Source organism: Lichenostomus cassidix, chromosome 1Aa (assembly GCF_008360975.1).
Source record: "Lichenostomus cassidix isolate B80296 chromosome 1Aa, HeHo_3.0, whole genome shotgun sequence".
NCBI classification, from domain to species: Eukaryota; Metazoa; Chordata; class Aves; order Passeriformes; family Meliphagidae; genus Lichenostomus; species Lichenostomus cassidix.
The window spans coordinates 28,297,913-28,325,494 of NC_139480.1; the positions used below are offsets into that span (position 1 = coordinate 28,297,913).

Sequence of the window (27,582 nt, forward strand, 5' to 3'; positions counted from 1 at the left end):
TGCTTTCTAGATCCTCTTGATCTTAGATGTGCCAAGATCTTGGAATAACTTTTCTTTACATGACTGTAGTAAATGTTCCTTCCCCACCTGCCTATCCCACCCTTCTCCAAGATGAGTGGTAATAAGGATGTTTCAGCTGCTCATGAGGCAGCTGGTAAGCCATCCTACTTTAGAGCTATAAAAAGTACAAGGATTAAGAGAGCAGGGGAAAAGTCAAGTACCATTACTTTTCTTAGTGGGTGTTTGTACAGTTGTAAATGAGCTCTGAAAATTTAAAACAAAGATGTCCCCTGCACTGAGGAGCCTCACAGATACTCAAGGGATTTTTAAAATCAGTGCTTTTCATGCCTTTTGCAACTTGTTGCTCAAAATATATACAGCCCTAGTTGCGATCTGCATCTCAGAATTAACTTTCCTATGATCAGCCTGTGGCTTCATGAACATTTGAAAAAGGGTAATTGCAGTTATACCTATTTGTATAGAAATGCATTTAGATCAGTTTACACCACTGCCTTAAGTAAATCAGCCAGTTCCTCAAACCTTTTTAAACAGTGTTCTCTTGCCTTGCAGAATTGGACCTCAGAAAGTAAAACACCACTGGTCTTCCACACAGTTACCTCTACTGATTAGATCTTTTTATGTTGTCACACTTCAAAACATTTATACAAGACCATTCAGCCATGAAGATTTTATAAGTAGTCAGAAATACTTGGGTATTATTATATAAAAATTTAAATATCAGACAACAACACATCCAAACAAGTCAGGCTTTTGTGCCCAAAAGCTAGTCAGTTCCATGAAACCACTGGGAAAAAAGAAAAACAGCTACATTCATATTTCTCCCAACTGAAACTAAACCGACCACAGTGAAAACTCATGGAGAAGTTCACCTTTTCAGAAGTTGGGACAAGGATAATGTCAAATTTTCTAATATTTACTAGCTGGGTTTTCCCAGAAGTGGAATCTCAAGATCAGACAGGCATTTTAGTCTCAAGAAAAAGGCAAATCAACTTGTCCATAATGGAAGCAGCAAATACAAAACCCCAAAACATTCCGTAATCAACTTCCTTAAGTTCTAAGTTGAGTCCTATCTCCACAGAACAGATGCTACCCATCACATTGCCATCATTATTCTAACTATAAAATGCTATTATTTTCCTTTTCTCTTTTCAGCAGAAATTTTGCTGAGTTTAAATGCATACCTTTTTATTTATGAATTGAAGGCTGATCTCTCATTATTAAACACTGATGAAAATTTCACCAGATATTATAAACTAAACTAAAATGTATTGGCCATTTTAAGATAAACATACAACAATACTTTCAAATGTGGCTTTTTTGTGTCTGGAACTTAAGTCTTGACAAACACTTCACTTGAAGCCTTCGGGGCTGGAAATCGCGGTTTCCTCCTTTTTCAGTAATGTTCGCTTATGTAAAGTCTTAGCAACATTTGTTACCAGCAGAGAAGACAATTAGACTAAAATCTTCTACTTAAAGAGACCCACGTTTGGTGAATACTCTACAGATTTACCAATGTGTGTCTAAATTCAGCAAGTCATCTGCAATGCAGAGAAGACAACACAAGAACAATAAAGAGCTTTATACTATCCAAGTACCTGGTTTTAATTTGACTTTAGGAAAAAAGCAACAGTTAATAACCTACTGCCCATGAGAAACACTCCTTTTTTCTTTGACCTAAGAAGCCCAGTAGTTATTTCACATGACCTAATCATTAAGGATTCACTTGTGCCCATTTAGATGACAAAAAAGTATGAATTGTGATCATCACCACCTGCATTGATAGGTCAAAATACAACTCACGGTCAGATTGTATCTGTTCTTTCCGCTGAGTTCTTTACTTATAAAATCTACATACACAAAATACTTTCTTCCTGTGATATTTCACTCAGTGGAGCACATAAGACTCTCCACATGTGCTTTCCTCACTTTTTGCAGCACGCTAAGCTCACAGGGGACATCTTGATGAGTTTTCCCAAGTATTTGCCTTGGTGTTTCAACTTAGTAAAACAGCCTGTGTTTATTCATGCCTCTTGGGTCCCCCAGGCGTGTACTAGACCACTAAGTACCAAAGAGTGTGTCAGTCTCCTGTACCTTCCTGTGACTGACATGGGCTGAAATATCAGCACTTAATGGTATGACACCACTTAGCATATCTCATTATTATTTCACTTTAAGACCAGTGGAAGCAGCTACTAGGAGTAACAACACTTGTAGAGAAATAAAAAAACCATGCTTTGCAGTTTTTTCTGCTTCGGCCCAAAGGCTGTGTTTCCAGCAACCAGACAATGGTGTGAGTGCTTGCCAGGCTTTTTTAGCCAGGTTCTGGTTATTGTAAGGCCTTTATCTCAACCTTCTACAAACAGATCTCAAATTACAGGCATGTCTGTATACATCCATTTTTTCTTACTGTAGTTCTGTTCAGAATTCCTTCCCATTCAAGCTTTTTCCAACAGTTATCCTTAAATTCATGAACAGATGCATAAAATGCCAATTTTAAACACACTTCTCCCAAGGAATACCAATTATCTCTAGTTTCAGAAATCTTGATGTGTTTTGGGAATGGCTAGACAGAGCCATCTCCTGGCTAAACAGGAAACAGAGCTTCTGTAAATACACACCTTAACGTGTGTGAACAAGCTATTCATCCACTGCAAGAGAAGACCTGTGTGCAGATTCAAGGGCTGGTTTCAAAGGATAGTCTTCATATCTGCAAACCATAGTTCCTCAAAAAAGCCAATTAATAACTACATGGATGATGGAGAACAACCCATCCTGTTTGCTACTGGGTTTTTGGAGAGTATAAACATGAAGTTATCAGCAAGCCCTAAATCTATCCTGCTGGCTTGAGAAACACTGACACAGCAGTAAAGCTTTATTCATTTGTCCGTAATGGAATTCCCAGAAGTACATCCAGCATCCAGGAGACAAATCACACACAAACTTGGTCAGAGCTCTGAGGCATCCTAATCTGCAACCCTGTCTGATGTCTTTAGGCATAACTAAACTCAGTTACCTTAACTTTTCAACTTTTGATGGTCTATTAATTACCACTGATTGATATAAACAAGTAATAGTTATGCTTTGGGGATCTTGTTCAGGATTAAGTTAACATGACCCAAGCTATAAGGTATTTTAATTACACACCAACTGAACAGGAACTGAGATAAAAAGACCAAAAAACTCACTTTAATTGGTGTTGATGAATTTAACCCTGAGTTTCTAAGTATCCTGCGATAAGGATTTCATTTAAAAAAAAACAATCATAGAACATCCTCCATTGGTAGTTACCCACAAGGATCACCAAGTCCAACTCAAAATAACTGCATTCTCAGACAGCATTCACCCATTTGCTTCAGTAGGTTTCAAAGCGGTAATTATTGCTTCTTAAACAGAATTCATTATTAGAACTCTTTCTAAAATCACTTATCTGCACAACATACTACAATCCATTTGTAAGAGTCATTTTCCTCTTTCTACCAACCAAGAAGAAATATGTGAATGTGGCAAACAAGCCTTCTTTCATTTTTAAGCATATCTCTAGATTCCTTGTTAAATCAACATTTGGGACTGTGAACATATGTGAGAGGTTACTGATAAATAAGGGGATTTTGTTCAATCAACTGTCCTTGTTAGTTTTCTTCCCTCCTAAAAAAGGCATTTCCATCTCTTCTGAATGGTTGCAAACACTGACCCACCTGTAAACATAAACAGTACAAATGCTACACACACTTTAGGGCAGGTAGGGAAAGATGCCTTAATCACCAGGCTGAAGCATCACAGCATCATGAAACAGTGGAATAAAGAAATTGCCATGGCAGTGAGAGCAATCTGTCAGCAGTATCTTCTCCTGGCTGTAAGTGTAAGCAGTTAGCAACTGCAGCCCTTTGAATCAGACTTTATTTTGTACTGCACTAAGCATGCCTCCACCTCAGAGGAACTAGTACCTTTCAGATCCTAGTTTTAATTACAGTTGAGCAAATATTGTTTTGTTCCCTTCTAAGAGGCAGATGAACCTCAGAAGTCTCTTTAAATACACTCTTCAGCCATTACCAGGGTGATCTACATCACTTTCAAAAGATTCATGTTTTGACCCTTGAAGCAAAAATTAAGCTTTCTCTGCAAAATCCTCATGAGTCAATCTCAATATATGAGCTTTTTCAGAGAAGGAAATGTTCTGAAGAAGAGTCAAAACACAGGGTTTCTGAAGTCCTGGTTTTCCTGCATATTACCACTTGTACAATAGCAGAAGATGGCACAGCCATCAGCAACAGGAGTGGCATGCAGCCCCTCTCCAGCCTTGGTGTCATTTCAAAGAGGATCACATATACCAGGATTTGGGATTTCGGGCTAGAGCAGTGTGTGACTGAGGTCAACAAAGTGAAGCAGAGCACTCTGGTCCTGCACTAAGGCTGCTGTGGCCTCCTCCATGGGTGCATGAGCCACAGCGAGATCATTGGAAGCATTTCACGTAGGCAGTCTGGCAAGTCACAGATGTCATTTCTAAGTAACACAGACATTATTCATAGCCAGTCACTGCTTGCTATCTACAGATAACTGATTGCATTCAGACCAGATTGGAAACAAGGTTGGCAAAAAAAAAAAAAAAAAAAGAAAAAAAAAAGAGCCAGACAATCTGTTCTCTCAGAGCTCCAGCCATTCCTGGACACAGAAAGTGGGAAAGACTTTGACAGCCAGGACCCACACTTTAGTACAATAGCTACTCAAAGTCAAGAATACAGCAAGATAATGCATTATTAGCCAAGTGCTGTAGAAACCTCACCAACTAGCATCTGAGTTTGCTTTTTACTGCAGCTGGAGTTTCTGACAACTTTATTTTCCAGTCCTTGACTGCTCTCTTTTGTCCAATCATTTTTTTAAACATCCAGACTTTCTGCACACAGTGTGTAACAGTAGAAGAGATCATGTAGCAGTTCAATGGACCATTTGAAGATGCTTGGCCTGTTCTGGGTTTTTTTAATTGCCTTAAGTAACCTGATGCCTTTATTTTTTTCTTCTTAAGATCTACATTTACAAGAATATGCAGGAAAATTTAAAAACAGTTAAGAACAGCATAGAATGCTGGCAATATAGAGTTTCAACATGAATTCATCACTCAACTATAGGTATCACCTCAAGTGAACTTATTTCTGTATATTATATTCTTGACTTCTTTACTAAAGAATTATGTGGCCTACTTAGCACACAGCTGCAATCAGAATCTGCCTTTCCTAGGACTAGAATATAATGAAGCAACAATTTTTGGCAAATATTTCATAGCCATTACTTGCGTGGATCAAGCTCAATCACTCTTTAGTTCAAAAATTTATGAAGTTTATCATCACCAGTTTTTGAGACTCACAATAATGAACTGCAATCAAAAGTTTGCTCTCAGAAAGAATATACTACTATTTAAAAGATTTAGTTGTGATCACAGTATTTATAAACATGTTGAATTTACTGTAGGATTTTTTTTGATAACTTAACCATTAGATCACAAAACTGAACTACCAAGAAAATGTTTTATGCAGATATCTGTAAAAATATGTAAAAATCATGTCAGAGTAGCATCTCTTAAATAACAGTCAATTAACTTTAATGTTCTGTAAGACTTCCCTTCCTCAAGGAACTCATTTCTGACAACACCAAAATCCATTTAGTAATGTAATACTTAGTGAGGAAGTACCACACAATTTGGCACGGCACTCCTCTACAAGCCCTCAGATGTGGGACCTCTGAAGTCCTCATTAAAAGCACAGAAGTGAACACAGAGTAGGAATGCATTAAAGAGTTTGTTTGTTTGTTAAGCATTCTCATTTTTCTGTTTTGCACACCTGATATGTACAAGCAGATGTTTAAAAGCATCAGGCCTGAGTTTGCATTTATGGGTGCAATTCAGACTGAACAATCAAACAAAGAACAGAAAATCAGGAGTGTTTACAAAAGCACAGCACAATTACACTGAGAGTAAGGTTAGTGTTCAAGAGTTGGCAAGTTCCAGAAATTTTGAGAGGTTGAAAATTACCACAAAGCATTCTTAAGTCTCTTACCACTGCTCTGCTTATTAGCATGAAGATCACTATGACCAAAGTGTGACACACAACACCCTTCATTTAAAAAATGTGAACTCAAGTTTTGGAGTCTTTTCCTGGCACTTAAAAACCAAACCAAACCAAAAATCCCACACCAAAACACCAACCAAATAACCGCAAACCAAAATAAGTTACAGCACCCTACAGAAAGTCTCAGAAGATTGGATGGTAAACTAAGAACCAAACAAAATTAGTTACATACAATTTTCATTTGTTTAATTGGAATTAATTCCATCTCACAGTCTATTACAAAATAAATAAGAAGGTACTAGGGACAAATCGTCTGAGATTTTATCAATAGGAAAAATGGTTTTTTAGAAGTCTGTCATATAGGAGATCTGAGCTTTTTTAATTACTTCCTTCATCCTAGTCCAAAGGATACTTTTTATTTCCCTCACAGCATGTACTCTTCACCTACCATTTGGATTTAGACCTATGATTCTATCTCTGGTTTATTGTGAAACCCCTTCAACTTACCCTACACTCCACCACCACTATGGGGGAGGGACAATAATTTTTTGCAGAGGCCAGGGGTGACCAGCCATGCTGATGCAGAAATGGCAGGCAAAGGATTCCAATCCCTAATAATTGCACGACCAAGAGTAACAACTATGGGTAGTAACATTCCCAACTATTTTAGCACATGCCAACATTTCTGAGGAATATTTCACTATTAGTGAAGTCATAAAAGTGAGTCATATAAACAGGGCTGAAGGAGAGAAGGTTTAACTGAAGAATAAGATAAAGCAAGATGCACAAGAACGGTATAATTGGGGACTCTTAAGAGAGAACTGAAACCCATTTAAGTCTGGGATGCTGCATGGGCTCTGCCTTCTTCCTCCTTACTGACCACAGGCACTGTGTTAGCACTGGCACTCAGCTGATTGCATGGGGGAACTGTGCAGGATTCCAGAAAAAAAAAAAAAAAAGGCGAGAAAAGTGAAATTTCTTGTTGATTTGATTTTTTTTTAATCCACTTCACCATGATGTTAGACAACCAGGAATGCCACTACAAGGGGAGAGGCAGACCACAGCAGCACTTATCTAAACAGTGCTCTAAGCCAGTGGAACCAGACCCTCTGTGACCACTTTTCCCTTTGCTGTTGTCAAACCATTATTGCTGTATCCATGTTGAGTGACTCCACTTTCACATTCAGCAGGACACCCTGAACGTCTCTCTTCTCTTGCATTTGCATGTTGTGGTAGGCAAAGAAGAACACAAGATCTGTTGGGTAGGAATTAGCTGTTTGTTTTAGTAAAGACAACTGGAAGTTTAGAGTATAATAATGAACATCTATGGCTGAAGGATCTGAATACTTTATACAAACAGAATTAAGAATAATTAACAGCTTACAGAAAGAATAAAGCAGTCTTACTGACTTACACAGAATATCGCAGACTGACTGAACAGTAACAGACTGACATGCTAGACAGTAACACAAAAAACCCCAAAACAAAACAGTCCCTTTAGAGTGTGAATCTGAGCATCAGTGCAGAGCAGTGGAATTCCTTAGAAGGATATGCTTTTCCTACATGGCCAACTTACCTACCAGTGCCAGCAGCCCCCACTGGCAATAGGTCTGCTATGCTCAGATACCTTGAACAGCTCCCTAAGCATCTTCAGATGCCCCTAAAAACAATAGGAGTCAAATGACAACCTCCACAATAAACCCTAACCCAAATCCAATTTCCACTAAATCATTAAACATCTTTGGGTACCCAAAAATTCAGAGTTGTTTTTTTAAGCATACCTATGACTTATCAAACTTTCCCTTTATAACCAAATTACCTAGAAGGAATCCACAGTCATAAAAATTTTGTCCGAAAGGGTACAAACATGCAGCTTCAGTCACTTGTAAGGAAGTATGATGCAAACATGCTGAATATGAAAACAAAACAAACTCAGAGGTTCAAGTTGAGCTGCAAGATTGCTACTCATCCAGAATGACCAGTTTCTCAACCTTATTTCATATCAAGTAGATTTAAAAGATGAAAATCTTTATTGCCTTTTATGTATTCCTGTGGAAGTACCCTAGACTGGTACTCACAAGCAGTTGTTTCTGAGGAATTTCCTAAAGATCTTGTAAACATATCAAGAACAAATCTCTGACCATGGGCCATGAATGAGTAGGGTCTGCTGTCCCACATAATGACCAAGTTGCTTTGACACAACAAAGCTCAATTGCCCATTGCTTATATCACATCTCTAAACAGTAACACAAAGGCTCTATTTCATGAATACAGCTTCAAAATTAATATTTTAGAAGATATTTTCAAAAGAAAAGCAACTTGGAGCTGACTTGAATCTTAATCACCTTCTAACAGTACTGGAGGATATAGTTACTCAAGTGCCACTAAGTCACCTTGAAGGCAGCTACTTTGGCAACCAGGCACCCAAGGGTGAAGGAAGCCAGACAAACGGGTCAGCATACTCTGCAACTGATCATGAAGCAGTACTGCACCCTCAAAGAGTAACTGTATGCACAGGGAAAGACCTGGATTCTTCTATTTTCCCCATTCTTACAGTAGGAACATGTGATTTAGTAAAGACATTCTAATTTATGAAGATACAATTAATAGAAACACTTGCTTCTTTTTTAAGAGACCTGCTGCATGCTGCAGAAATCCAAATGCTGCATTGATATAGCGTGCTCTGAATTCAGCTGGCCCTGCTCTTAGAGAACATTAGGATCAACTGACCTTCTGAAGTTGTTTACAACCAGAAAAATGTTACAAATTGTACACCTGTATTTTTTCCTCTGGGTAACACAGTAACTACACCAGATCTCTCACAGGATTTGCATTCATTTGACCTGACACAAACAAGTAGGAATGACAAAGGAAATCTAAGGGCCCAGACCTGAGTTTCCCAGTGATCTGTGGGTGTGAAGACTTATGTTTTACAACTGCTATTAAACTCTCCCACCCAATGGGGTGGTTACTTCCATTTTGTGAGAACACACTTGAAGCACTACAGCACCATCATCCTCCATTGAAATGAATTGTTAACATTTTTGAGCATTTTTTGAGTGGCCTGGTATTTGCTTTTCTAAGCAAACTACTAGGCAGTAGAGATGTGCATGCACTGCTCATACAATAACTTTGTCTCCTGATGAGTACAACACCCTATTTAAATTACCCTTTGAAGTGAACAACTCCCACTCAGGTCAGAGCTACATTGCCATTTCATTACCAGATGTAGTGGGTCACTACAAGCTTCTTACTATTCTAATGAAAGGAGGAACTGTTTGTAAAATAGATATGGTAATTTCTCTTCTCTGCCTCTCCAGATTCTTTACCTCTTGCATTCTTCCTGTGTTCCCTTGAGTACTATTTTCCTTCTGCATTCAGCACTGTAATCATCAAGGATTCAAGACATTGAGTGGGAGAAGAATAGACCCACGTAAGGACCAAGTTAACCAGTAGCAGGAAAGAACATATGCAATACTTTAAATGGAAATGAGACTTGTTACATAAGTTTAACTTCCTAAATGTCCTCCTGACAGTCTCTACTGATAAGAAAAAATAACTTGACATTCTTCAATTTTTTAAAACTTAAAGTATAGATTAAAAAATGTACTTTTGATAGAATAAACACAATCTTGTGTAAATCTGCCACAGTAATCAATAATTGCCATATGTCATTCTATTCCAATAATTTAAGTTATTCCACAGCAATAGTGCAGAAACATTGAGCAAACCAAAACCAAGTCAGATGAAGAGGTACAGGTTAAGCATTAACTCTAAATTTAGTACAAACACATCAAGAAAAACAATGGATTTTTTAAAAAAGACATTTTTTGCCTTGTTTGTGTACAGATGGTTGATTAAACATTGTTTTGTTCTGAAGGGAGAAGCTTCCCAAGACCTGGCAGCAGCAGTACAAAATTGTTCACTGGTTATTTTTATACAGGATGAATTTGCCCAAGAGTTGTCTTCATGAAACATCAGCTTAGAAGAGTTAAGAAATTGTGGGCTGAACATGCCACAGAGGATGGCCTTTTTCAGTGTTTTAGATCTTCATTTTGCTTTATGAGCTACGTTGCCCAGTGATACTACATACTTCTGTAAAACATTTTGTTCAGATGCTGCCCTGATGCACCACATGGTAGCTTTAGAGAAGAAACTAACAAACTAGGTCCATCAAATTAATTTAGTCCTATAAAAAACCAAAAAAAACCCCAAACCCTAAACAAACCAAAAAAAGCTAGTGGTACCAGAGCAATACACTCTACCGTAAGGGATAGGAGATATTTTAGGTTTAATGAAAAGAATGGTTTTATGATGCAAAGAGGTGCTGTGTGGAGCACTGCAATGAGCAGTACTCACTGATGAAATATCAGCCCTTCAGTGAACTTACTTGAGCTTCCAGAAGGAAATAAAACACCCAGACCTTGTTTTGCATTGCATTTGGCCTTATTTCAAGAAATGTCTTTGATATTTAGTTCAAGATTCAGAGAAGGGCAAGAGCTGTCTACCTTTTAGAGGGACTTTTTAAGACTGAAGCAACACTGAGAATTTTATTTACTTCACTAGGCTTTCCTTGAGCTAGCAATCCTGCCAATTCTTAGCTTGCTCTGGTCACAGCACAAGCACTGAACTATGGAATATCAACTTCAGACTGTTGTCTGTGATGTCAATGTTTTGTATTCCCATACTAGTCTTTACATGCCAGGGTACAGACAGCATGCTATCCACAAGTTGAAAGTGTTACCTAGTCAATAGAAGCTTCCTAAAATTTATGCTAGATGACTTAAACAAAAATCTCACAGGACCACAGCCTGTCATCCCCTGAAGGCATGTGTCATGATGCCAGACATGATTAGAATGTGATAAGAAAAGAATTTAAAAAACACTTAAGATCATGTACAGGAAGCAGCTTCAGGGTTATGCCTTATCAACCCAATCTGCTTCTAGCTTTGTAATTAATAAGAAATGGTCAGTCAGACAAAACATACAGGTAGTACTTGCAGTAAGGCTTACATATTCTAAGTTCCAAATAAAAGTATCTCTACTTTTAGATGCAAAGCATATTTATTAAGAAACAGTTCAATTTCTCCCTTGTTCTGAAGGTCATTATTGACAAATAAATACAAATTAATGGGTAAATTTCTATCTATTTGTTATTCACACTTCTTTGGTGTAAAATATGGGTAACTTTGATACTTGAAGTCAGTTTCTTGCACAGGTTGCTGAAGACCAAGAGGATTACAAGCATCACAGACTGAATCCTGACGTGCTTAAACTGCAGCTGATGTTCAAAGGACTGTCATCTCAGATGCTACTACATTGTTTCTATTACTTAAATTAATTTGAAAAAGTTCTTCTTTGTAAGCACATCATTCAGGCTGTGCATTATCTGACGAAAACTGGAAGCTAATGCAACATCCACAAATCTGGGACTTGGTTTCCTTTCTCAAAGCAGTACTGTAGCCCTGAGCACTTTTCTATGGCAATTTTCATGACTCATCATTGCACAATAAAACTAGCACCAGGGCTGGGCAACTCAAAGAAAATTGTTGTTTACGAGACCTTCCATTTTCTAGAAGGATAGGAGTCAACCACTTTTACTTTTTAGTTAGAGGTTGTTTTTACTTACTTACCCTTCACCACTGTCTAAGAAGTAGTCCCCAGATGTTGCTCATTTGTATGTATTCCATATCAGTAAATCCTGTGATTCAGAGATGTACTTTTAAGAGTCTTCCAATATATGTTGATTTTCAATCCATTTTATCACCTTATAAGAGGCTCAGCACCACTGGTCTAACTCCATGTCACCCAATGGCCAAGCTACATAGTAAGTAACGTACATTTCATAGTAATTCTTGCTTCCACGCATCGTGCTTTTGGCCAGCCAAGAGGCAACTAGCATTGTAATATGTTCAAACCCAGTACAGGATGAGGACAGCATTAAAAGGAACCTCACAGAAGGCCCAGGAACCACTTCCTTTTTTCCAGTATGAGAGAGGGGAACAGCATGTTCCCACCAGCACCTTACCCCTATAACAAACTGAAAAGCAGGTGTGAACATTGAACAGTCCTAGTAGAGGACTACTAGGGACCTTTAGAGATCTACAATTAAAAAATGACATTTTTGTGCAATTACAGCTCTTATGACAGAGAAGACAGCAGCATCACATATAAACAGCTGTATTTAGAATCTGCATATAGATTGAATACATCAACAACTGGGAGGAAAGAACTTGGAAGAGAAAGGCAGGAGGAGGACGACAGGAAGATTCCTTAAGGAAGTTAAACTGCTACCACACACAAATACCCTGTTAAACACAAATCAAGTGTTTGTTTGCCATGTGGGAGAATGTTAATTGTTTACAGGTACCAGAGCTGAAGGACTTGGATGAATACTAGGAAGCAGTGCTGAGAAAATCCATTGTACAATTAAGTAAGGAGAGGAATCGCTGAACGAGGCACTTTCATTTAAGCCCATCCTGCTAGTTCCTAAAGCAATTATTTACCACCAAGAGTTTCCTTTCCCAAGACTGAAATCAAGGAATCAAAAAAAAAAAAAAAAAAAAGAAAAAGGAAAAAAAAACCTACCAAAACTCCAAACCCACCACTCTTGAAAGAATGTTTTCTTTTTCCTGTGGGAAGACAGGTACAAAAGGAGACAGGTCTTGTTTGTTGTAGCACTAATGAGTATTTGTAGAAGATTAGGGGGGAAAAAAGGAAAAAAAAAAGCCTTCTGGTCTATTTGAGAATGGCTTCAACACCTGCCATTCAGGTGATTCACTACTAGCATCTCTATCTCACAGCCCCATCAAAAAAATCTATAAAGCTACTAACACTTCATGTTAATGGGATAATGTTTACAAGGATTTAGCTGAAAACTCTCAAACCACATGCCTAAAATTCTGAGAAACCACCATCTTATTTTTAAAGAATATTTTGGTCAAGTTGGCCAGACGCCCAAGTTCCGCAGTGCCAGCATGCTATTCCTCTCCATTTCTTTTCTGCAGAAAATTTTCTCAATACTGAATATTTCATCCATTCTTCTCCAGTTAGACTAGCTTAATTAAGGTGGAGGAGCTCACCATGCACACAGCTCAGGATCAGCTTTGATCCACAAATCTGGCTGCAGGCTGCACAGGCTGTCACCCTTTCTTCTTTGCCAGGTCAGTCACATCCCTTCCTTATTTGACAGTCACCCTGCATCCATGGAAAGATATGGACACTGTTGTTTGAAGGCCCAATCCACCTGAAGTCTCAATGATCTCCTGAGGTGCCCCTTTTCCATCTAAAGCCATTAGTGGGACGTGGTGGTAGTCACAGCCTGCATCCCAAGCAGGATTACACTGCAGACTTGGATTTAGCCCCTGCCCATCCTTCCTTCTAAAGGAGAACCAATAGCTACTGACCCCAGATGGCCTCTTCACAATTATTAACAAAGTGCATTTCTCCTTCAGTCTCAGGCAGGCCTATCTCACTCCTGTACCTTCGGGACAGGCTCACTTCAGCGCCAAAGCTCCTCAGGAATGAGGCTGATAAGGAAGCTCTCCTTTGGCTATTCAGCAGAGCCTGTTTCTTCCTCCCTCTCCTGCCTCTGGGCCTGGTTAAACTAGTTTGGGCAGCTTACCAGGGGCCTAGAGAACCACATCAAAGTGCCTGGATTTCTTCTGGTGTCTTTGGTGTTAGTGGAGTGGCTGTGAGAAGACTCCTGCCTCCACCTACGTGCTCAGACCACTTGCACACTTATGGGGCTGCACCACAACAGGCAGCACACATCCTTGCCCTGCCACAGGGTCTTCTGGGGAGCCAAAGCCTGGTGAGGAAGAGCTCACTCTCCAAGCACAGAGTGCCACAACCTGCTAGGCTCCTGCTGTGCCCTCCAGCCAGCTGGGGTAACCAGAGGCCAAGGGCTGCTCCTGTTCTCCAGCTCTACCCGCAAAAGTCATGTCCATCTCCTCCTGACAGAAAACATGAAGCAAGATGTCATCCCAAAAGATGAACATCTATACAGATTTTAGTATATGGGCCGGGACCTTCAGGCTTGTTCCTTTTTCCTTTGGGTTTTGGTATAATTTTGAACTGTGGCAAATAACCAGAGACAAAGCAAGCGGAGGAAGAAAAAAAATAGCCAGTTCTCTGCATTTCTGCTGTCTGTCCTTCAAAACCATTTAAACGTCACTCATATAAAGCAATTTGAGAGAAATTAAAAACCTTTGCTTTGCTTTTGGTGTCACTGCAAACCAGCCCTTGAAACAACTTCAGCCTTGAAAACACAGCTAGGCAGACGCACTCCCTGTGGCATGAGTGCACGGAGAAAAGCACCAGCGATATCCTTTACTCGTGCCCAGGAATACTGCTTAACATCATTTCCCGCACGGCGCCGGGGTCGGCGCAGGGATGAGCCGGGCACACGGCGGCCCCGGGCACACGGCGGCCCCGGGCACACGGCGGCCCCGGGCACACGGCGGCCCCGGGCACACGGCGGGCCCGGGCACACGGCGGGCCCGGGCACACGGCGGGCCCGGGCACACGGCGGGCCCGGGCACACGGCGGGCCCGGGCAGAGCGCCAGAGCAAGCGCGCCATCTGGCGGGCGCAGGCGGAACGGGCTCCCCGCTCAGCGGCGCTCTGTCACATCCCTGCGGGCAGCACGGACGCTGGCAGCGATTGCACCTCCGCAAGTTTGCTGACAACATGAAGCTGTGTGCTGCTGGAGGGAAGGGATGACACCCCAGAGGCACCGTCACAGGCTTGAGGAGCGGGTCTAGGCAAACCTCACGAAATTCAGCGAGACAAGCGCAAGGTCCTTTTGCCTGGACCAAGCTGTGTGTATACTGGGGTCAAATTTGGACACAAATCTTTTGCAGTGTGTCCTCCTGATATGTACTTTCTTCCATAAGGTATCACAGAACAAGCTAATTTGAAACTGAGAGCTGGAACTGTTCCATGGTAAAGAAAACTGAGGGTACCAGAATGCTGCTAAGACACCAGTCTTAAAAAATTGTCTTTAAATAGTACTTTTGGAGGCATGTCAAGAAATACATATTTTTCTATGCACCCTTTCACAGCACACCAATTTTTAATCATTTTTACTTTCCTTAAACAGGGCAGAGTCAGATAAAAACTTAGAGCCTGCTGGCATTATTTAAAATATTGCATTACTTCCCCACCACACAGACTTAGTCCTTAACACATGCATATCCTTAAAGAGCTTTAAACAATTTCTTACAGTGTACACCATGACATAGACCTGTAACTGAACAGAAGGATTAATCTACTGAGACTTCTGATCCCATAAATTTTTACTTTCTGCCACAAAAGACATGGGTGCGAAGCATCCATCTGAGGCCTCTTGTCATAAAGCTTCTCTGTGAATAGGTAGTGAACTATTCAGTAGTCATAGCTTTTAGCATACCTACACACAAATCAAGAGTGCAAGCAAACGGCTCTGGCATGATATAATAGGACTGATTTCTAAGATTTACCTTGGGCTTATTGCTACTTCCAGAACAGATTTCTGTCTTGCAGAAGCATCACATCATCAGCTCTGTATTTTGTAGTGACAACTCTGCAAAACTACCTATAAACAAACTCAAGCTCTGAGTCCCCAAACCCATCTCCATTTCCTGAGGTCAGGCCTTACATTACCAGTTTCACAACAAGCAGAAAGTTAGTTAAATTTCTTAGAGCCTTTAAGTCATCAACTTGATTACATGCTATTATCTTTGATTTGTCGTTAACCACTACACTTAATGACAGAGCCAGAAGCATGCTCTTCTATTCCCGTATCTTTTCCAATAGAAGCCACTTCATCCATAAAACTGATAAGGTGCGTCATAAGATTTCAGTTTTTCTTCAAGCTTGCTGTGTATATCTATCTCTATTAGAGACTAATTTTCCTACAGAGTTTCATATTTTAACCACAGCACTTTTTGTACCCAAAAAATGACTTTTGTGCACTGTCGCTGTTGAGCAGCTAGCAGAGTAATGAAGGCACCAGTTCTCAGTGGCAAGAAGGAATGACCTTTATTGTTTTGATTTCATCATATATATAGAGTTTTCAAAAGTTACCCAGATTGGTCAGTCAGAAGCCTTCCCCCAGGCCTGATTGGCCAGGCCTGCACTGTCCAAGCTCTGGGACACTGCTCCAACAACATCCAAACTTTATCTTTATTTATAAAATACAAGAAGAATTCTCATGGGAAAAACCTGTGCTAGCCACAGTGCACTAGACCTCATGCTTTGTAAACACTTCCAAAAGTAGTTTCTGTTCCAGTCATGCACTGCAGCCTCCTTAAATGTAACTCTCAGAAGAGCTTAAAAACGGCATGACAGAATGAGTCTTAAAACCATGAGAGCAAACCATGAATAAAGCTTGCCACTGGAAGACCACCTGCACATCTCTGCACTTGGAAGGAAGGCTGTCAGTTCCCTAGTCCACAACAAGGACTGCTCTACCTAACTAAGCTAGGAAGTATCCAGCTTCCAGCTACGAAAAGTGCATTGAATTGACCAGTGTATGCATCCCTATCATACACCCATCTCTGCCCCCACCAGTCCTCACACCAGCTGTAGACAAGCACTGCTGCTCACGACCACCACAGCTCACAGCAGCAGTGAACACCTCTTGGTCACCACCATGCCACCTCACTGTCTGAGTTCAAAAAGTCATAGGTAAAGCCACAATGAACTCACTGTGATAAACCACTTTCCCTATTGTAAGTCATGCAAAACCTAGCAGGGACAAGGAAGAATTCACTACTGGAATTAATAACTGTAGTCAAAGGGTCAGAAGCCAGTCCTGCATCACTTCAGGGGCTGGGAAGTCACACTGAACATTGAGATCTGTATCACTACAACCCAGAGCAGCACAGCAAACTTCTGTGACATCTGCTGTCCCTGATGCATAAGGCCACCACATAACGAGCTAAGCAACCTCTTGACTTTTTGTGGGGCTGGTGGATAAAAAGGAAGGGAAAAGCTCAACAACTGAACAGCTAACCACAGAGTTTTTACTCTCATCATAATAAAATTAGAGATAAAATTTAAGTGATATACTAAGTCTACCATATATTTAAAGAGACACTCTTGTGGACACCTGTGATTAGCTATTCAAGCAGAAAACAAAAATTCAAATATGCCAATAAATTTGCTCCAAGTCTGATTACAAGAGCCAACTATTTCATGGGCATTTTTTAAACTGTCGAAAGAGGCAGTCAAAGCAATGTTTCAGTTGGGTAGAGAAAGTTGCATTAATTTCAAAAACTAAATAGAGGTGAAGTTGGAGTCTGTTGCACTGGTTAATGAATGAGGTGACTGTTCTCAAAGATATCCACACATGTACAGATCACAGCTAGCATGAACAGTTTTTACAGCACTGTTGTATAATCTCACTCAGTTATTTGACTACTGATGGTAATTAAGGACCATAATCCACTGCCAAAAAATAAACAAATGTGAACAACCACCAAAACTTGGGCAATAGAAAAAATTGTGTGTGGATTTTCCAGGTTTATTGCAAAGTACTTCACTGTTCAGAGAAAATTGGAAGTTTTAAGTTCTTAAGCATGTACAAAATGTAAGGATGGAGCTGAACACTTCACAAGCACAGAAAAAACCAGCAGTAACTGAGAAAGTATAGTTTATATAGAATTAGTATTTTGAACTTGGATAATGAGGAACAAGATTCACAGATTAGAACTACTAAAGCAATAAAAAAACCACGAAGAAAGTTTAAGTTGTAGAGATAGAACCATACCAGTCTTCTTTCCTTTGGGGCCTGCACAGGAATACATCTATACCCAGACTTTTTGCAGGATCTGACTCTAGTAAGGTAAGTACTTTACCATACATATTACTTATTATGTACCAAAATTGACGTAGTAGTACCAAGGTATTAAATTAAGGACATGTGCATCCTGATTAGGGGTACTAGCTATGATGTATTATATATGAAAATGAAACATTATGTACAAAAAGTAACAAGCATAGTAACTGATATCTACAAACTAAAGTCACAGTGGCACATTCAACAATTTTAGGTTAACCAGACTCACTTAAAAATAGAAACCAGAGGCTGGGCTCTTCTCTCACCCCATTTTACATGTCTTTACTTCCATTGATTTCAAGTGGAGTTCTTCACAATTTATGCCATTGTGAGAGGAGAATCAAGCCTTGTGTGCTTGAAAGGAAACAGCAGACATGTTTCCCACCAGAGTGCAGGGGAGATTTTAAAAAAACACAAGTATATGAACTGTGAAACCGATAGAGTACACAAGCAAAGGCAGGCAAAGAGGCTCTAGCTGGGGGTGGGGAAGAACTGAAATTGTAGCTTATCCAGGGGGTTCAGGGCTTCTTTTTAAAGATCTGAGACTGATATTAGTAAGTCAGAAGCCCAGTCACTAAAATGGCTTCTAAAAAAAACCAAACAAACAAAAACTAGGTTTAGAGATAAATATTGCTTTTTTTTTCCCAACAGCATCATTGATTTATATTTTTCTACAGTTATTCTATAAAATGAAGAGCAGGCCATTTTGTTTGTGAAAGATACAGACTTTCCATTCCTAGAAACTTGGAAGTGAGAGTGGAGGTCTGACTTACTTATATCACCAGACACAGTGCCTAATGATCATTTATACTCAAGCCCAAGCAGATGATCTTCCAAAATTCTTCAGGGTCATCTGGACAACTAATATTACAGAGATTAGAAAGAGCAACACTTGAGACTGGAATTCAAGGCAGGCAAAGTACTGTATGTAACATAGGTGACAAAAATCACTTCATAGTTTCAAGGTATGGAAGAACAGAAGTTACAGCTTTATGGTCTATGTTTTTGTTGGCTTTTTTTTTTCTTGGTAGCAGCATGTGGTTAGGAAGCTCCTCTTTCACCACCCCACTGTGCACAAACATAGTCAGTGTACTGTTCTGTACTGATTGGGCTGATTTGGGAAGCTCACTTAAAACCAAAAAGCAAGAAGAAAACCCAAATATTTTCAAAATATCTCTATATCCCCAATTAAGCTCTGCACAACTGTGTGACAGTTCAAGGGAAACAGCTTGAGTATTTTACAGAGGGAATATGGACTTAATTCATTGTTTTATCAGTTTTTATATACCACAGAAATGCAAAATTGAAGTAATTCATACTTAGAGCACAACAGTGACCCAATATTACTGTAATGCCTATTTGAAAATGCTTTTCCTTCACTTTCACTCATGTGCACAATCCATGTCACAGCTCACATGGCAGATTTTAAGTCTCCCCGCAACACTCTAGTAGGACAATGTGCCAACAGTTTCCTTTTAAAAACAAGTCTAGATTATCTTCTCACAATTGCATTTGGTATCAGCTGATTTAGTACACAACAAAGCAGAATGAAGGTAAATGCAGCGAATTGCAGAAAGGAGGATGACTTCTACCTGCAGAAAGAAACGTTGCATAATTGAAGGGGTACCTGCTGATTTTCATGAGACATGTTCTTTTCATGAGACATGCCTTCCAGAGGCCTTCAGAAGGTAGAAAGAGACCCAAGAACAAACATATGTGCTTGAATATCCAACTTTGAGTGTTTTGCAGGTAGCATTTAGATATTGAACATAGACTTATGCATCAAAGTAAAAAAAAAAAAAAAAAAAGCCAAAAAAAATAAGGAGCCTTAAATGAACAGGAGCCTGGTATCACCTCAGTTCCTAGAATGAGGCTACCAAGTACACCTTTGTGAAAGAGCCATCATAATGTCAGTACCTCTTCACAGCATCAGTGCCAGGCTAATAAGACACCCCCTAATAGGTCAGAAATGTTTATGAACAGTCACAGCACAATACAAGACAGGGAGACATTAAAAAAACAATCTTCCAAAATTACAACCTAAAAGGTGGCAGATTGAGAACTAGATAATAGAGCTCTGAGTATCAGGGGACATTGTGCAAAGAAATCTGAAAAGCAATAAATCTGCAGCAATGAAACAGATGCCTGTTTGTCACTGTGGTCACTTCAGTTCAATCAAATACATGTATTGCTCAATTTCAATATATTAACAGCTACTCTGAAACCACATGAGCTGTTCTTGCATGAATTCCACAGTTCTATATAACTGGAAAATAATACATTGAGAACAAAATGGGCTATTAGCCTGGACCACTGAACTTCAGCCTCACACCACCTGAAACCCCCTACAAATAGTCCAAGCAGAGGGGCTGTATGAAAGGTTGAGTGTAAAGCTTGACATTTACTGGATTCACAAGCAGCTAAAGAAACCATTGAGCTCAATAATCTACTCAGCAGCATCCTTTGCTGAGAGTGCTTCTACAGCTTTTTGGCAGCTCATAGTTGAACACAACAGCAATACATCAGCCCCTCTTACCCTTCAGATGTTCTCTCATCTGTTCAGATGTTACTCTGGTACACATCTTCCTTCTCCAGAGCCTCCTAAGGAGAGGCCAATACCCTGTAAAAAGGGAGCCACACTCTGAGATCTGTCTGTGGAGAGCTGCTGTAACACAACTTCTTGCTTTTTTAGGCAGTCACATTTCTCCTGAAAAGTAGTGGTACCTCCTAGCAGAGACTTGCTGAAATCCAAACCTACACTGAGCTGCTGAGAGAACAGAACAAAGCTGCATCCTGGGTAAACAACATCCTTATGAGGCTGGAAATTACATACTTTTTTGGTACCTCACAACAGATGAGAGCCTGGTCTGCTTTCTACATGTTTGGCAGTATTCTAAGACATTCGTTGGCTATTGGCCTGCCAAGCTGTTTAGGCTTGTAAGTTTCTTTACACTTGCTTTATACAATTAATTTTATTAAATATAAACATATCCTTTGTATCTATTTTTCTCATACTCCATATGCACAGAATGAGCTCATTTCAGCCTGAGGATGAATGAAAACTCAATATTTACCACACAGATCCTCTATGCTTTGCAAACAAGACTGGAAAAATGCCCTCTCACAATGAAGTTATCCATACCATCTTTCTGATGAGCAAAACATGAGGAAACAGTTCAAAGCTCTTGGAAAGCCATATGTATACTTTTACAAAAGACATCTGCAATTCACCAGTGAGGTTCTAGACCTAGCATAATTTATTTAGCAGTCTGTATATAGAGATGCAAATATGCTAGGTTCAGACACTTCTTTAGCGCCTCCATAAAATTCATTTAAAAGTATATAAATATTCATACTTTGAATAGTCATCCCAGCATGTGAAGCTTTTATTTTTATATGAAAATACCAATTCCTGCAAAGAGTCTGAAAGTAAAAATATATTAGTCCTAAAGTATGCACACAACATGAAATTTCTTTACATAAACACTTTTGAACTTCTGTGTGATTAACACTTGATTACAAAAAGAGATCCTTAAAAAATATCTTCACTAATCATGCACTAATTTTTAACATACTTGAAAACAAGTCAGGTTTTACTGCTGCTAGACAAGTTGATCCACACCTGAAAGTGCAAGGTGGCTTTCAATTTGCGCCATGGTTATTGTGTGTCTCTGCTGCTGCTGAAATGGGCCATGGGTGAGGGCAGTGTCCAACAAGCCCAAGTGCTGGACAGGTTGAGCAATAGTGCCTGGGTGCCTCGCCAGAGCCTCTTGCTGAGCCAGCACTACCACTGTCACAGGAGTACTTTGTTAATGATGAGATTAGGGGAGGGCAAAATGGGTAAAGCTGAACAATAACAGCACCTGTGTCAGAGGGGGCTTACAGGGCTCCAGCAGGGATCACAGAATACAGAAGGGATATGTGCTTTGAGGAATGGTATACAAGTATTTGTCTAGATATGTTTAAAGATTCAGATCCAAGTCTTTTGTATCAGTCTTTTTAAGACTAGTGAGAGAAGATGCAGCTTTCCTGCACAACAAGAGGGTGCAGTCCTACCACGCAGCACGATCCAAGGCCTACGTTGCTATATTCATAACTGCAAACGTTCTTATTTTCTTTTTAAAACACTCAAATACATTCAGAAATGAAGGTGTTTGGACAGTGAAGACTCTCAAAGAAAATTTAAGGGACTAACATCATCCTGCTTTAAAAAAAAAAAATCTGTAAGTTTTATTATAAGCATCATGATATTGACATGCAGATTTTTAATCATGCTGGTTGCAATTATACAAATCAGTGCTCAAATCCACAGAGAAGTCAGTTTTCATATACACCACATTAACACAGACACTAGACAGGATTTGGCATGCCGCCGACAGAGAAGCCTAGTTCTGGAATCACGTAATATTAAGACTGGGGTTGCTTGATGCAAGATTAGAAGGCAACAAACTCAAATGTGGTTACAAAAACATCACAGGAAACAAAATTATTTTAAATAAAAGCAAGCAATTATACTTTAGTATTTGTATGGCAGTTGAAAATGAGTTTTTGGAGTGCAACCACTCCACAAAGCTAATATTGTGTGTAACTGGAAACATTAAAAAAAAATTGACCACAGTCAAAGACAGTAATTTCAAACTGTGGGATCTGTACTTGGATAAAAAGGGGGGCAACTGAATAAAACTTGTTATATCTGTTATAGATACAAACCTACAAGCACACTCCATAATACTCTTACATCTTAAGGAGGGGAGAGATGGGAAGAGAAAAATGAAGGAATGAAGTACACAAGGCAGAACAGCAAGAGCTATCAAGTGCTATAAATCAATGTTTCAAACACAGACCTTAGACAAGAGTACACTACTTTGGTACAGAACTACTGAAATAACAAAGTTCCAGCATTTGTTGATATGTAATCCACTGGAAGTGAAAGGCCCACCTGAGAGACTGTCTAACTCAGGTTTACTAGCTAGCAAAACATTGGGCTTGATAGGTTCGAAACAATCTTGAAAAGCAACTGACCAACCTCATGGCTGTATTTAAGAACTTTTAAGGAGCCTTCCAGGCAGAGTTCCAAGAAAAGGTAAACTAGCAAAAAGCCATCATTTACAGATATTTTAAAAATACTAAAAATGTTTGTGTTGGCTCTTACCTCTTGTATATGAGCACTTCACTCATTTTGTACATCTAGAAAAACCTCCTTGCACAAGACCATGTTTGAGGAGCATAGTCAGTTTGTGCTGAGAAGTCACATGCTCTTTCAGTTCAGATAAAAATATATATAATGTATTTTGTGAATATTGCAAACAAGTAAAGTACAAAGAGGAAGAGTTGTAGCAGACCACCTGCAAAATTTTCTTCAGTAGCTGGAAATATCCTTTGTCAATGAACCAGCAGCCAAAGAGCTGTTTCTGAAAAAAGCATGTAATTTTGGCAAACTAATCTGATAGTCTATCTGGGAATTTCTGCCAGAAATGCCAGGACTTCAGTGTGCTATTCCTTGCAAAACATGTTTCTTCCCATCATTCTTCAGCCATAAGGTGGGAGGAGGAAAAGATGAGCAATAGCTGTGCTGTATCCTTCCAAGCTGGTTCTTCCCATTATACAACTCCTAATCCAAACAATTTAAGCACACAAGTAAAAGCTACTCATTTCTGTAAACATTTCCAGGAGCAGGACCTAAGCTCGCATGGCTTACACCAAGCATATACTAATGGCTAGAGTTAACCTCAAGTTTACTTCTGTTTAAACAGCATAAGCAAAAACCAGTGCTGGCCAAATTGAAGCTTAAGTCTTAATACAAGGGGGTAAACTGAATATTGATATAAGCCACTTGGTCACTAGGGACACATCTCAATCCAGCATTCTTAGTACAATATTGTATCATACAACAGTTTTCCCAGAAACACAAATGATGCTTCTCAACTGTTAAAAAATAAAAGGTAATGTTTCAGAGCATGTTTTCATTCCCGACAGCAGGGATCTCTTTACTTTAGGATAAAGTAGTCATAGAAAAGAGAAACACAACCCAGCTTGTTTGTTTGTTTTAAATGAAATTCATCACTGCACATCCAATTAACTCTGGAATGCACAAGACATAGCACCCAAGCAAATAGAGGCATTACATTTAAGAGCAACTTTCAGTCTGCTCTGTTAGAAGCTGTGTATAGCAGTAATTGACAACCTATTTATTACGCAAGATTCATACGGCAAAGGGAAAGGACTTTTAGGCTATGATACAAAAGCTTTCAGCATTAGAAAGGGTCAAACCAGTCTGCAAAAGCATAACATGAAGCAAAGACATTTAAATTACTCCGTAAAATATAGACATTCATTAACATAGAAAAGTTTCACAGGAAAACAATGACAAAGTAAAAGTCATCCTATTTTCATATGCTAATTAATTAAATATGCCAAATGCATTTCATCTCTTATTATAACCATAGGGGGAGACAGACCAAACTCTTGAAGTTCCAAAAAGCCAGGTCATTAGTGTGCCAAGTCATTCTTCAGATCTTCTCCTTATATATAAATTTACATTTCCAATTTACAACATATGTAAGTAAAATTTGACTCCCTCTCCCACCCCCTCCATTTCTCCTTCTTTGGAAGGCACTTGCTATGTCTTGTTCCTTTATTTTAAAGTCTTATGAAAATGCTAGAAATAACCATTTGCTAGGGAAAAAAAAACCTAAAAGCACAGAAGCCATTTTGCCAAAGGCCTGAGTTAAACACCCCAGTCCCCCTAAGGTAGAGAATAAGCTAGCTGAAAATGAGATTAATAACATTCTTGCACATATGCATGAAAATCCACACATAGTTTGTAGTCTAAGTTCAGATGACATTTCTAGCCATTTCTTGCCTTTCCAAACAAGAAAGGGATTCTTTTGTTTACGTAAGTTTCTTCTTGCTTAATAAATCTTAAATTGAAACAGATTTTTTTAAAACAATTACCTTTTTCAGAGTTATCATACTACAGGATATTAGGAAAAACCAGACTCTCCTGTTGCTTTTACCCACATCTGACTCCAATCTTAATAGTTTAGCTATTAACCCTGTAAGGTCCTTACACACACACACCTTGCCCAGTTGATGTTAAAATTTTTATATGACTGATCTGGGCTTACTCATTACAAAACCTTTTGTTGTACAGAAAGAGAGCAGCTCTGTGGACCTTGATTTACAGGACACAATTAACTGTGCTGTTGGCAGAACTGCACCAGCCCGGCTCATCCGGGGCTCTGCAGGGAGAAATGAAAGGATCTGTCACTGCATCAAAGTAACAGCTCTCTCCATGTCCTTTCCTTTTCACTCCCTGTCCAGCCTCATTCTGATCTACTCACATCTCGGAATGAAAACCTGGCCACTGTGATACATGTCTTGCAAAGAAATAGTACAAGTTACCTTAATTCCTCCTAGAAATAATAATAACTAGAGCTAAAGTGGGGGAAACACCATCCTGCTCGAAAAATCTCAGTACTTACTCTAGAGTTTGCCGTGCAAAATATGTAGTTTAAAGATCTCAGTTAACAGCTAAACAGTGATCACTGGGAATTTTGCCACAATAATGCCAGCAATTTATTTTTGCCATCTTCCAGGTTTTAGCGTGTTGGGACTATGCATTGCTAACCTTTAAATTCCGCTGTATAAACATTTCTCAGCGAGCTTGTAAAACGCCCCCCGCTGCGTTTCCTCGCTCTCCAGCTGATGGCATTTCGAAGCACTGGTACTGGCGGGTGCTTTATTTTGCCTTCCTCGGTCACCCCCGCTGGGCTTCAGTGACAGATTCCTGTCAAAGGCCAGACCCAGCCGCTCCGGGCTCGGACCACAGCGAAGGCGTCCGGACTCAGCCCAGGCGGCCGATCGATAAATGGTGGGTGATGGAGTTTGAAATCTCACCGTGGGCATAAATATTCTGGGAGAAGGGACTCGGGGACGATCCGTCGCCCTTCCAAAGCTCTCTTCATTAAGAAGGGAAAGCACAAACGCATACTTTAGCGAGGCCCGTGCCTGCAGGGGTGGGGACGGCGACTACCCCCCAGTTAAAGCGAGCAGCGCGGAAGATGCCGCCGGGATGGCAGAAGTTCCCACCCCGCCAGGGTCCCTGCTCGGGGCAGGAGGGCGCCTGGAGGCGGACACTTCGCTCAGGATAAGGGAGAGGGCGCAGGCTGCCTGCAAGGGGCCAGTTGTCACGCACTGACAGGCAACAGCTGAGCTCCCGCATCTGGACCCTCACTCACTCACTCAGAGCGGCGACCGCGGCGCGCCCCTCGCTCCGCTGGGCGCACCGATCTGGCACGGCGGCGGCGCCGCGACACCTTCTCCCGACAGCCGCCGCCGGCTCGGCAGGACGCCCTGCGGTCCCCACCACCTCCCCCGCTCTCCCAAGCCCACAGCCCCGACCGACAACTCCGCGCAGGACGGCGCCAGCTCCGGGCGGCTCCTCACCGGAGCGCCCTGGCTATACGAGCCCCGGGCTGGGCGCAGGACCCCGGAAAGCGCTCCGCCGCCAGCGGCACGGTGCCGGCTGCGGACGGCGCTCCGCCAAACCCGCCGGGCGTTCCGCCGCACCGCCGCAGGCTGCCCGTCAGTCCTCACCCGGGGAGCCGCCACTTACCCTCCCCGCAGCGCGGCCGGACCGGCGACTTATTCCCGAGCGGCGGTGTGGTCCGTCACATAGACGGCGGTGGGGGAAGCTGGTATCCGGCTCTGTCCCACGGAGTCAGCGCCGGCGGCAGACGCGCATCTCCGGCAGCGCCGCGCACGGACCGCCCGGAGGCTCCTCGGCCGCCCCGCCGCGACTGCCCGAGCGCCGCGCTCGCTCCCCGCCCTAATGGGGCTCGGCAGCCCCGCGCCCGGCCCGGCGCCGGCCGCGCTCCGCCGCGCCCATTGGCTGCCGCCCGCCGCGCCCGCCAATCGCCGTGGGGCCGGGGCGGCCGCGGCTCGCGGGCCGGCGGGGCGGGGCCAGGGGCGGGGCCGGGCGGAGGCGCGGCCGTGAGGAGCTGAGGGGCGCAGGGGAGAAGCCGTGCGGAGCGGGCTGTGCTCCCCGTCTGGGAAGGCCGGGGAGCGGGCGGGGCACGGGCGGGTTCAGCGCTCCCTTTCCCTCGGTCGGACGGAGCTCTGAAGCCGCCAGCTTTCACCGAGGGAGCGGGAGGGGGAAAGGGAATGAAAAACTTCTCGGCTGGTGTGTGCAGAGGGGTGCGGTGGAGCCCGTTCCGGCTGCGGGTTGCCGGTGGGCTGCGCACCGCCCGAGCGGGCGCTGCTGGAGACAAGGCGGTGCGGAGCCCGCGGCCGCCCCAGGGGGCTGGCGGGGGTGGGCGCTCCCCACAGCAGCCCCGGTCTCAACACGAACGAGACGGCTAGACGAAGGCGATAGTTTTGCCGTCTACTGAAGTAGCCAGGCACGCGTGTAAATCCCTTTCCTTACGTCGTTACCGGCGCTTCTGATATCTATTTAAGCTGTCGGAGTCTGCAGCACGTCCTGTTGCTCGCACCTAACTCTTTAAGCAACGTGGATTGAGCTCCTGGTTCTCTGGTGGTCTCTCAGTGTTTAAACCCTCTATGGAAACATCAAAGAATAAGACGGCATTTAACTCAATGTTGTATTTTTTTCTATTGGTGTAAATTGGAAGGTGAGAATAATTTTGCCAGAGTGACTTCTAAGCAGTCACAAACTCGC

At 41.4% G+C, this 27,582-nt stretch overlaps 1 protein-coding gene across 1 annotated transcript in view; it reads right to left on the minus strand.

Moving 5' to 3' along the window:
• PRICKLE1 (prickle planar cell polarity protein 1) overlaps positions 1 to 26,717 on the minus strand; it is a 65,342-nt gene extending 38,625 nt beyond the window's left edge. The window contains exon 1 of the mRNA XM_085043453.1: positions 26,521 to 26,717. The gene's annotated coding sequence lies outside the window, so the exon portion shown is untranslated. The remainder of the gene's footprint in view (positions 1 to 26,520) is intronic.
• Between the last annotated feature and the right edge of the window lie 865 nt (positions 26,718 to 27,582).